Source organism: Lethenteron reissneri, chromosome 19 (genome assembly GCF_015708825.2).
Source record: "Lethenteron reissneri isolate LAM-NWPU_2019-01 chromosome 19, ASM1570882v1, whole genome shotgun sequence".
NCBI lineage: Eukaryota > Metazoa > Chordata > Hyperoartia > Petromyzontiformes > Petromyzontidae > Lethenteron > Lethenteron reissneri.
The window spans coordinates 12,528,700-12,539,881 of NC_083797.1; the positions used below are offsets into that span (position 1 = coordinate 12,528,700).

The window sequence follows — 11,182 nt, forward strand, 5'->3', positions numbered from 1 at the left end:
GCATAGCTCCAGTAGCTTCCTCGTCTCGGAAGGGAGAGCGTTCCAGACGGCCGCAGAAGCGCATCTGAAAGCGCGCGGTTCAGTGGCCGTCGTTGTTCGGTGGCGAGCCAAAAGCCGCTGCTGCGAGGATGACCAAAGTTTGCGTGATGGTCGTTCATGCTCATTGACGCATAACCACGCGGGGAGCATCAATCTCAGTAGTCGGGGCCACATCCCAGAAGTCGCCCCCCTCTCCCATTTCCCGTGGCGCTCCCCGCACGCCGTCGCTGCGCACTGATGTCACCTCCGTAGTTCCTTATCAAACGTTTATTTGGGTTTTGTGCGACAAATGATGCACGTCGCTGGAGTTTCCATCGCCGAGGTGACGCTCACTAATCGGTTCCCACCCGCCCCGCGATGAGCCAAGAGGCTGTAACCAAGAAGGCCCAAGGGCGGACCCCGTAGCGCAACGGGGCCTCCAGAGTGAATGTACTGAATGTCGCTCTGTGGTGGGCATAGTTCTCCGATGTGTTTTCGGGTTGTGCCGCAGTGTTGTTCCGCGCGATGTCCGACATTACGCCTCGCGCTCCGCGCTTCTGCGGCTTCTGAAAAACTCCCGCAGCGAAATATTGAGGCATTACGCTGGGCAACTTTGGAAACACATCAGAGGAGAGCCACACAGCCCAACATCTACAACCAGCGCACTCTGCGGCAAGCTGACAGTGATTTTCCTCCCGTGAGACTGGCCATGGTAATGTTGAATTTACACCACGGGTTCAGGGCCCCCGGTGGAGATGGAGACGTTATACCTTTATTCTGATAATAGGGGTTTCTCCACTATTTTCTGCCAACAAAACTGAAACCTTTTTATAAGGAATCCTGTGTGCATTAACCACAATTCTTGTGGTCAAAATGCAAACAAAAAACACACTCTGATAATATATTGGCATTGTCCTTGAAACTGATTGGTCCACACCAGAGAAGGCTTTCTTTTGAGTCTCGTCTCAATTGATACTAGACTAGAGGACGCCAAAAGGTGTACAGCTCAAAGACAATGCACTATCAAAGTAATGAGGGCTCGGGGTGAGCATCTACATCATTAGACCTCCTTTGCCAGTACCAAAATATAATAATAGTGTTTTCGCCCTTTTTTTCTGGCAACAAAACCGAAACCTGAGACGAGGCTCAAAAGAAAGTTGTCTCTGGTGTAGACCAATCAGTTTCAAGGACAATACAGGACAATACAAAGCTACGAGTTGGGGCCTCCTTGACAACCAACACTCACTCATGTACGTTGATTACCATGAAAAATATACATGCATTAATCCCCCCCCCCCCACTTCGTGCAAGAAGAGTGCGCAAGTTCAAGTTCATGTATTAGGTGTAGCCCTGTGAGCCATTCGGCAATTGAATGGGGTGCAACCGCAACAAACAAAAACATGAACAAGAACACATCTTAAAGTGACTATGTGACTGTGCAAACTGAAAATCCCGGGATAAAACGGCAACAATTCCAGCAAAAAAAGCACCATACACCAACGTTGTGTGCAAAAATCCCAGTGGGATGCAAGTCAAACAAGTAGATGTGATGGCAAGCGTTGTCATCACATCTACGCTTCTATTTAAGGAACGAAACAGGTGGACTTCTCCACAAATCTGGCTGTCGCCTGATGAAGCTAGTTGTAATTACTGATGAAACGTTGTACTCAGATTGTTAATGTTGTGGCTTGGCTCTCCAACACACGTCGGTGTGCTGTACTAGTGACGAACTGGCACGTTCGGTTTGCGTGTCAAACTTTACTAATTGGCTGTGTCATGTTGAGGCGGGTTTAACGACACATTTATACACTTACGTGATTTTACCCAAAACAAACCCTGTATTATGGACCATGAGATATGTTTTCAACAACAGTGTAAAAAGACGCAGTGCGCCCCTGCAGCGTTAACTGTTCGAGCCCGTGAGCGTAACGACGATGTGATTAGACAACAGGAGCCGCGATCGTGCAAAACAAATGCAATAATGGGGCCCCACCTGACCGTTTGCTGCACCCCCTTGAGCTGATAATGTCTTAACACATCACTGTATCTGTGGGACTCTGAACGGTGCGCGCGTGTGTTCGCGAAAGCACCGCACGGGAGAATCCGCAAAGGACCTGGGGAAAGAGCAAATGAGTTTCGAAATAGCCCCCAGCGAGCGTTTGTGCTCACCAGCGGACAGATCTTCTGGAAAGCCAGTTTACCGAGTTGCCCCATAGGTAGCAATGGAAATGTTTCAAAACGGCAACCGCAGACCATTGCTCTGCTCGAGAGATTGCGGGGTGCCCTCTAGTGGGGCCAGGCTGTTGCAGCTCACTCAGGTCCATCTCGAACAAGCGGCCGGCGACCTGCGGCCTCCGTCCGGAGCAACGCGCGCGGCTCTTCTAAAGACTGCTTCACGACGTTATTTATTCAGGACCACCGTCTTGTATTCACGTGCATTGCGGCTCTTTACATCTTGATTGTTTTTTTAACCGAATTTGAAAAAAAATGGAACTTATTATTATTACTACCCCTGATCGTGAATGATTTTCATCATTCATCGTGCGAGCCACTGCAACACCGCACCAACCCCCATTAATGCAGCGTACAGAGCTGTGTGTAAGTGTAATGCATAGGTAGTTCCAAACGTACATGGTCGTGTAAACATTCCGCATTATAACAATGCGGGTTTTGCCTTAAGCGTGATGTTTTACGTGTTCTTTTCTCATTCATATTTTGTTTAAACAGCGCTGTAGCAAAAAGCATTGCGTTGTGCATTGCAAGGGTCCTTTCACATGCATTGTAACGCGTTCGCTTCAGTGTACTCTCCTTTAGTTGAGTTCACTTCGTATGGAACGTGCCATATGTGGCTATTGTCAGCAACGTGCATGGCTGGTTATGCATTGGACAAGATTCATTCAAAAGCTGTTTTCATACATCCCCGTGTTATGAGAATTGTTTGTATAACGGTCGCTCATTAATACTGGTTGTGTATTCACTGCGCTAATACCACGTGTCGCTTATTATCGCTGGGGCCTCTGGGTGATCACGGTAAGTACCAAAGCGATATAATAATGTAACCCCACATAGTTGAGTATAGTCGGCTGAGGGTGAATTCTCGACCGCTTTGTCATTGGATCTTACGAGGAAGCATTTCAGTCAGAGAGTTGTGAGTTCACATTCCGGTGAGAGGTTGACTTAGTTTATCATTTATAATTCTATAAGGGTTGAGACTCGTGAAGGAGTGGACGGTCACTGGAGGGAATGCACCCCAGTGGATGTCCACCAGGGAGATGGAGCGACGGAATTCCTGTTCGGCGGATTGTTGCATTTCAGCATCGTGAGAGATGAGGCCTTCATCCAGCAGTGGATTTATCATGGTTGATGATAATGGGTAAAAAAGAAATCGTGACACTTTTTGTGAACTCAGTAGTGTTGGGTAAATTGGCCCCTTCGATAAGACCGTGGAACTTTGGCCACTCGCTCACGGCAGCCAATAGGGACAAGTGTTGTCCAACACTTTTATCTTTGTTATTAATAATATACGGTACTTATTTATTCAGAAGAGCCACAGTAAGTCGTAGGAGGCTCCTGTATATATTTATTTTATTTTAAGATGTTCAGACAAATGTTTGTTTTTATGGGCACAGATGACGATTAGTCAACTTGCTGTACTGCCTTCTGGCGAGCCAGGGTATGGCACCTCCTCAACGCTGTGGAGCTTTCATTCATAAATCTGCAGTGCGCTCCTCGCGTTAGACGAGAATGGTTTCTCGGAACTTCTCAATAAATCCTTGAGGCGAACTTTCTTTACCCAGTAGGGGTCGCACTTTCCAACACTCTGCTAATACTGTCGTCACATTCTCGTCAAACTAAACTGGAGCATTAATTTCTCAGAGCTGCAATTTTAGTCGATTTAAGTGCAAATCCAACGGTAATATGAATATTTTTTTATTGGCGTGCTGTCATTGGTGACCAGGCAGAGACGATGATCTCACTACACTGCAGGAACCGACTTCATTAGTCACAGGCGGCTGCATGGATTCGAACCCAGGGCTGGCTCCCAGCGGTTTCCGTCTCAGTCGCCCAAGCTGCGAGCCACACAGCGACCTCACGGCCCACCGCTTTGACTCGAGGAATGGAGACACCTTGACGGGGTGGAATCGATCGCTCTCGACTGTCGGGAGCTCAGAGAAAGAAAATAGAATCGCGCGCTTATCTCGTAACACGCGCTGCGTCTCGGGAGACGAGGACTCAGCCGAAGTCCCTCCCCTGCCCGCATCCATCATCACGGCCACATCGTCCCCCCCGCAGCAACAAACCACGCCAGGCAAACAGCAGAGCTGCAACTCCGCAGCTCGCCTGAACAAACATCGCCGCCTACCCCTTACCTCCACCCCCTCTCGCTCCAACTCCATCCGCCGCCACCACTCCCACTGCTCTCCCCCAGTCCGCGAGCCCCGAAGCCCGACCCCTCTCCCTCCTTCCCGCTCCGTCTTGCTGCTCGCTCGTGCCGACCCCTTTCCTTCCCACCCCTCTTCCTGCTCCCTATGCACGCCTCCCACTACCCCCATCATCCCCCCACCATGACCCCCCCCCCCCCCACACTATTTCCCTTCTCCCTCCCCTCCGTCACCTCCCCGACCCCGTATCTCACGCATGCCACCGCTGGTATCGCCCCTCGACGCCCGCCTCGCCCTCCTCCGTCTGCCCCCTCCATGCCCAGCACAGGCGCCCCACTGCAGCGGCCCTAGCCTGTGCGGGCCCCGCCAGCAGCTGGCAACTTGGCCATGAACGGACTGCCAGGCAAATGGCTATGAGTGAGCACCTGGGCGAGATCATTTGAGGAAGCTGTCCCTTACTGAAGGCCAACCGGGATTTACGAATACCTATGGTGGAGGCCACACATTAACGTGCACGCACCTCTGCTGTTAATCAAATCATCGCCTCCGCATAGTATGAAGAGGGCCTCCAGGACCCCATCAGTGCGGCCGGGATGGAGTTGTCACGCAGCTCGAAGTTGACGCGAGCATGGGAATGGGGCTTCGGAAGTAGAAGTTGTGGATTTTCAGCGGGGGAGACTCTACACCCAGCCGCCTTGATCTCTTCCAGTGCTGATCTCTACACACCCCACGAGATAAACTATATATTTTGTTTTAATTGTTTACCAGGTAAGGTCAACTGAGCTATATATCTCTTTTTTCAGAAGCGACCTGGCTATCACAAACGATGGCTCAACGAAGTGGCTTATCACGTGGAAACGTTTTAGCATCCAAATACTCGAAACGCACGTTTATAAATGTGGAGGAAAAAAACCGGAGCACCCGGAGAAAAATCCAACGTGATCGTGGGGAGAGAAAGAAAGAGAAACATGCAAATTATAAGTAAACTGGCGTCAGGGTCGTGATCGAACCCACGACCTCCTGTAAACCAGGCGAGGTAGTTAACATCTCGCCACGGTGGTGCCCAAAATGAATTCATTTAATTCAACTAGCTTGACTCCACGTTGGCTGGTCGCGAGTTAGAATCTCGCCAACGCGGAACCTAGATACCCATTTAAGATAAATAACAGAGGTTTGCCTCTTCTTGGTTCTTTCGGTAAAGTCACGTAGAAGGGAAGTAATAAAATAATAAAAATAAAACATAATTAAACAATTCTCACGTTTCGCCTCGACGGACCTGGTTTTCACCTGAGGACGGCTGCTTGCGTTGTGGCCGAAACGTCGTGAGAATTGTTTTATTATGTTTTATTTTTATTATTTTATTACTTCCCTTCTACGTGACTTTACCGAAAGAACCAATAAGATGAATCCCTGCAGTCACGAAAGCTTTAAAGAGGTTTGCCTGTTTCAAGATATCGAACGATAACTGATTTTTGTTTGGTTGCCTCGTCCTTGTCCTTGTACTGCTTGACTTTTGGTGGCATTTTCTCTATAGCACTGGTGAGACAGCCATGCAGGAGGCTGGTGTAGGCCACTCATGGAGTGACTCATGCTGCCAGCTATGGCTGCAAAGTTCGGTCGTACGTGTTACGTATATCGTTTATTGTTAAATTTGAATCACAGTTCCTATGATCACTGTTACGTTGTTTTTATAGCTTTATTTTGGTGATTTCGAAAACTTTTGGCTTAGCCATATTTGTTTGTTGTAGTACAGAGTTAGACTGATAACTTTAATCTAAATTGTCTTATGGTTGTTATTGTTTGACTTGCATCCCACTGGGATTTTTGCACATAGCGTTGATATACGGTGCTTTTTCTGGAAAACTTTGCTGTTTTTTCTTGGAATTTTCTGTTGCCCGTAGTCACTTTAAGATGTTTCTTGTTCATGTTTTTGTTTGTTGTGGTTGCACCCGATTCAAGAGCCGCATGACTCACAGGGCTATACCTAATAAATGAACTGAAACTGAACTGAACTCAGTTTCAAGGACAATGCATTTTTTACAAGTGTGTGTGGTTAACGCAGACTCGATGCCTTGTAATCGATGTCTAGTTGGTGTTTTCACATCTCCCACATTCTGTATTTATGCCAGAGAGGTTAAAGCGGTGTTACCATTCATTAAGACGCGTTTATTGTAATTCCCCTAGGCCACCTCTGAAGTCGTCCCTCCCGTCGCTCTCTCGCCAAGCAGACAGGGGCTGTCGCTTGAGATGGCTGCGTGGTTTCCAACAATTCCCTTCCCCTGCGGGTGGGCTGATACTTATTGAGCGGCCAAATTACATCACCGTCCCCACGGCAGCCTCGCCTCTCCCAGGAACCGGCGGTGACCATCACACGCGTGGCGTGCGAGCGGAATGTGGCTGATGTCATCCTGGCATTTGAAAGCGTGCTGCAGGTTCTTGCTGAGCGCCCTTGTTGTTGTTGTGGTTGTTGTCAGGCCCCCGGGACTGGCCTTCGGGCAGCAGTCCGTCGGCCAAAATCCCGGTGGGACGATCCATCCCGAGGGCCGGTGAGCCGGTCTTTGGGGAAATTACAAAAGTGGTCAGATTATAAAAAAAAACATATTATTACCTCTAAAGTGTACGCTTCATTGCTTATTTATGCTCTCTGTTGACATTAAGTCACCATATTTAGTAGCCCCGAAAAAATCTGCCTAACCGATCACATTCGTTTTTTTAACCCAGCCTCAGTGGGCCAATAAGATCGCACGACAATTTGGGTCCGCTGTGTTTGCAAAATGCCTGGGCAGATTTTTTCGTCCCAGTCCGTCACTGGCTGTTGTTGTTGTTGTGGTTGTTGTTGTTGTTGTTGTTCAGGACACCTGCGTTCACGCTGTTTGTTTTGTCGCATATTTCCGCCTGCTGCTCGCGCATTATTGTCTGGCTGTTGGATGTCTGGCCTCCTCTGCAGCTAAAGAAAGTGCTTGATGTCGTTTTTTGTTGTTGTTTGATGTTTCCTTTTTTCAACAAGACAAAGGCAAAGGACCTCGTGGACAAAGACGTTCGAGCGATGGTCAGGCCCAGATAAAGCGTCACAGCCATGGCAAAATGTCAAGCGGCAGCGCCGTGGATGGTGGAGAAATGTTATCTCTCTTGCCTGGTATGGAGGAGGTCGTGGGTTCGATCCCGATCCCGACCCCGACCCTGACGCCTGCTGTATGTTCTGAGTTTGCATGTCTTTCTCCCTGTGGTCGCGTTAATTTTTCTCCAGGTCCTCCGGTTTTCCCCTCCATATTTGGAATCAACATCCGTTTAGAGTATTTGGCTGTTATAAATGTGCACGTGATGAGTCACTTCGTTGAGCTTTCGTTTGCGGCCAGGTCCCTTCTCATAAAGAGCTACGTAGCTGAATGGACCGTACCTGGTCAAATGTTTTTTTGTTCAAAAAATAGTGAAGGGTCTTCGAGAAAATCGGCGACAAGTGGAGAACTCGCAGAGGGTAGAAGTGTACTGCCAAAAAAAAACTCCTTACATCTCAATGTAGTGCTCCACCAGTTACAGGAGGAACGTTTTGTACTTTCCGTTTTTGAGACTCACAGGATGTGCATTTATAATCCCGGAAAGGGTCGCCGAGTTTCCAGACTGAGGGTCCCGCATTGGAATGTCTGATAAATTCCTTCGTGAGCGTTTTGCAAGTGGGAGGAAACCGAAGTGCCTGGAGAAAAGGTACGTACACACACACAGAGGGGTGGGGGGGGGGCAACAATCTTACATGTAAAAAACAAACAGGTCAAGAACCCACTTGCTGTACTGCCACCGCCTCGCAGCCCAGCATGACGAGCGTTTCACAATGCACGATGTGAGACACCAGCTCTGTCTACAAAGACAAAGATCCCCCATGTAGCCTTAGCAGACTGTTGGGGCAAGTGCTGCAAGCTAATGCCAGTACGGCACAAGAGAGGATGGATGACCAGCTACACGCCCGGCCGCCTTTGTCTCCCCAGTGACGATGTTTACCACGCCACACCAGGTACTCATTTGAGGCTGACCCAACCTAGGGGAGGCCCGGGACCGGTTCAGATAATCGTCGCCGTTGTTGGCCGTGAGCGGGAATTGAACTCGGGTCGCCGGGTTCGTAGCACAGTGCGCTAACCGCTGCACCACCGCTCCCCACATGGTGTGTGCATAGCAGAGGTCTAAGAAGGAATCGGTTTGGCAAATTCAAATTGAGTCTTAGGTTCACGATGCATTCATTCATTCATCGAATTTCGCACCTCCGATTAGCACGGTCGGCTACGTACGGTGCTTAAAAAGTGTAATATATACGCAGCACAGACGTTTGGGTTGCTTTCTTGAAAGCCTGAACGTAAAGTGAAACATCGTATATAGAAACGTAATTATCATAAGGGTCCCATCATATAACCTAGGATGCGTTCCCAAGAAAATATTTTCGGACCCAAAAAACCTGAAATGAACACTTTTCAACACAACTAAGATATTTTACGCGTAAATATATGGATAATAACTAGACAGGCCATTTAAAACAAAGACTGTGTGTCATTTACGAACCACTACACTTGTGGTTGCAGGTCGCGTGAGGTGTGGAGGAGAGGAGGGGGACAGTGGGAACTCTGCCGCTGCCTGTTGGGGAGTACGCGCAGTACGTACAGTATGCACGAGGTGCGCACAGTACATACAGTGCATACAGTGGGTGGTGCGTACAGTACGTGCAGTGCGTATAATCAAAAAGCGTTGTGTAACGTACAGTAGTTTGAACTATGCGGCTTGAGCAGGGGAATTAACTGCCTGGAACTGCATGAAATGTATGCACGGACAAACGACACAACGTGCATTTACTAATCAGGTATTTCGATTATTATTTTCTTTACATCCAAAAATATCATGTAGATTTGAAAAAAAATAAGCGTAAGAGCGAAACAAACGAGATGTTAAAAAAATAAAAAAAAACGTTAACTTTAAAAAAAGTTTATCGAATTCACGTATATCGGGGTATAATTGAACCTTATGGCGTCCCGAATAAACGGAAGTCTAAATCGTAATTATTTCTATTCTTGGTTCTTTCGGTAAAGTCACGTAGAATGGAAATAATAAAATAATAAAAATAAAACATTATAATAATTCTCACGACATTTCGGCCACAACGCAAGCAGCCGTCCTCAGGTGAAGAACAGAGCGTCCTAATGTCTTTCCGACAGACCTGTTCTTCACCTGAGGACGGCTGCTTGCGTTGTGGCCGAAACGTCGTGAGAATTGTATTTTATTATGTTAAATTTTTATTAATTTATTATTTCCCTTCTACGTGACTTTACCGAAAGAACCAAGAATATGAATCGCTGCAGTCACTAAAGCTTTAAATCGAAACGTAATTATTTAATTTCCTTTTGGCGATTCCGTCCCACCGCGCACATCAACGCCGCGACCCGCCTGGCGCGGCTCATTCTGTTGTCATGTCGTGTCCAAGCGCAGCAGCGAGGACGAATGCGCAAGAAGAAACAAAACCTTGAAACTTTGATGAGCGCATCGTGTAGAGCTCGTCGAGAATAATAGATTGCCGTGTCGTTCGCCTTCAACAGACATAAAATGCCGTCGCAACGCAGTTTCATGCGAGAGCCGGGGGCTTATGGGGACCCCGGGGTCCCGCCACGAGGTTCAATTCTTGAATCGAAATGCAATCCTGAATTACACGCTCGTCAAGCCTACGAAAATGGTAAGCAGGTAGGCGTACCAATGTTAAAACGCTGGTCACGCACACCGCTTTTGAGAGCTATTCGTATCGCTCTATGCACTCATTTTAGCGCAATTTTCACTGAAAATCGGTGTGCGGTATAATCGGTCTAAACATTGACAACCCTACAGCCGGGCGGCAGTTGGTGGCGGCTACTTTCTGCTCGTGGTCGCCTCGAATCCCCAGCACAGGAGGGTGCAGCGAGGGTTGGCGGATGGCACGCAGATGGCGTGAAACCTCCGTTCCTGAGAGCGTCGAGGAGGTGGCGAACCCTGGCTCGCCAGGAGAAGGCGGTTACAGTGATCGCCATCCGTGTCCATCTGTACGGGGATGGAGAGCTGCTCCCATCGTGCCCGTGGGTTTTCTCCGGGCGCTCCGATTTGCTCCCACGTGTGATAAGAACCCATTCACTGCCTGAAAACACCTTACAAAATGAGACCCAGTGCAGGACCTTCCTATGCCTCATTGTGGCTCTGCTGGATAAATAAACGTTAATAACAAAGATAATTGTATTAAATAGCACTTGTCCCCATTGGCTGCCATGAGTGAGTGGTCAAAGTTCCACGGTCTAATCGAAGGGGCCAATTTAGCCAACACAACTGAGTTTCCAAAAAGTGGCACTGATGTTCAACCGGTTGCCATCAACCATGATCGATCCACTGCTGGATGAAGGCCTCATCTCATTCATTGACTGAAAGAAGAATATTTAAATTAAAGCCCAATTTGCAGGACCCTCTTGACAAAGTAGTCCTATGACTCAGTGAGTAAATCATTTATTATATTATGAAATCAGTAGGGTTGGGAAGTTGCGGAATTGCGACAAATTCATGAATCACTACCACTCTAATATCCTGTGTTCCTAAACGATCAGCTCTGTCACAACTAGTAACGGCCAGGCCAGGCCAAGGTTTTCAACCCCAATATAAACCCTAATCCTAACTAACCCGAGCCCTATCCGGCCTTATCTGCTCAAGGGGAGGGAGGGCACGAACTCACTAATTTGAGCTCCCAGAATCAGCGGCTTGTGTCAAGTGCCAGGTGATCCCCGGATTGTTGGTGG

General features: G+C 48.1%; 1 long non-coding RNA gene across 1 annotated transcript; it reads left to right on the plus strand.

Moving 5' to 3' along the window:
* The first annotated feature begins 9,183 nt into the window (after positions 1-9,183).
* LOC133344061 (uncharacterized) lies at positions 9,184-10,934 on the plus strand. Its single transcript, XR_009755309.1, has 3 exons — positions 9,184-9,240; positions 9,971-10,104; positions 10,254-10,934. It is a non-coding gene; the product is annotated as an uncharacterized LOC133344061 (long non-coding RNA).
* The last annotated feature ends 248 nt before the right edge of the window (positions 10,935-11,182 follow it).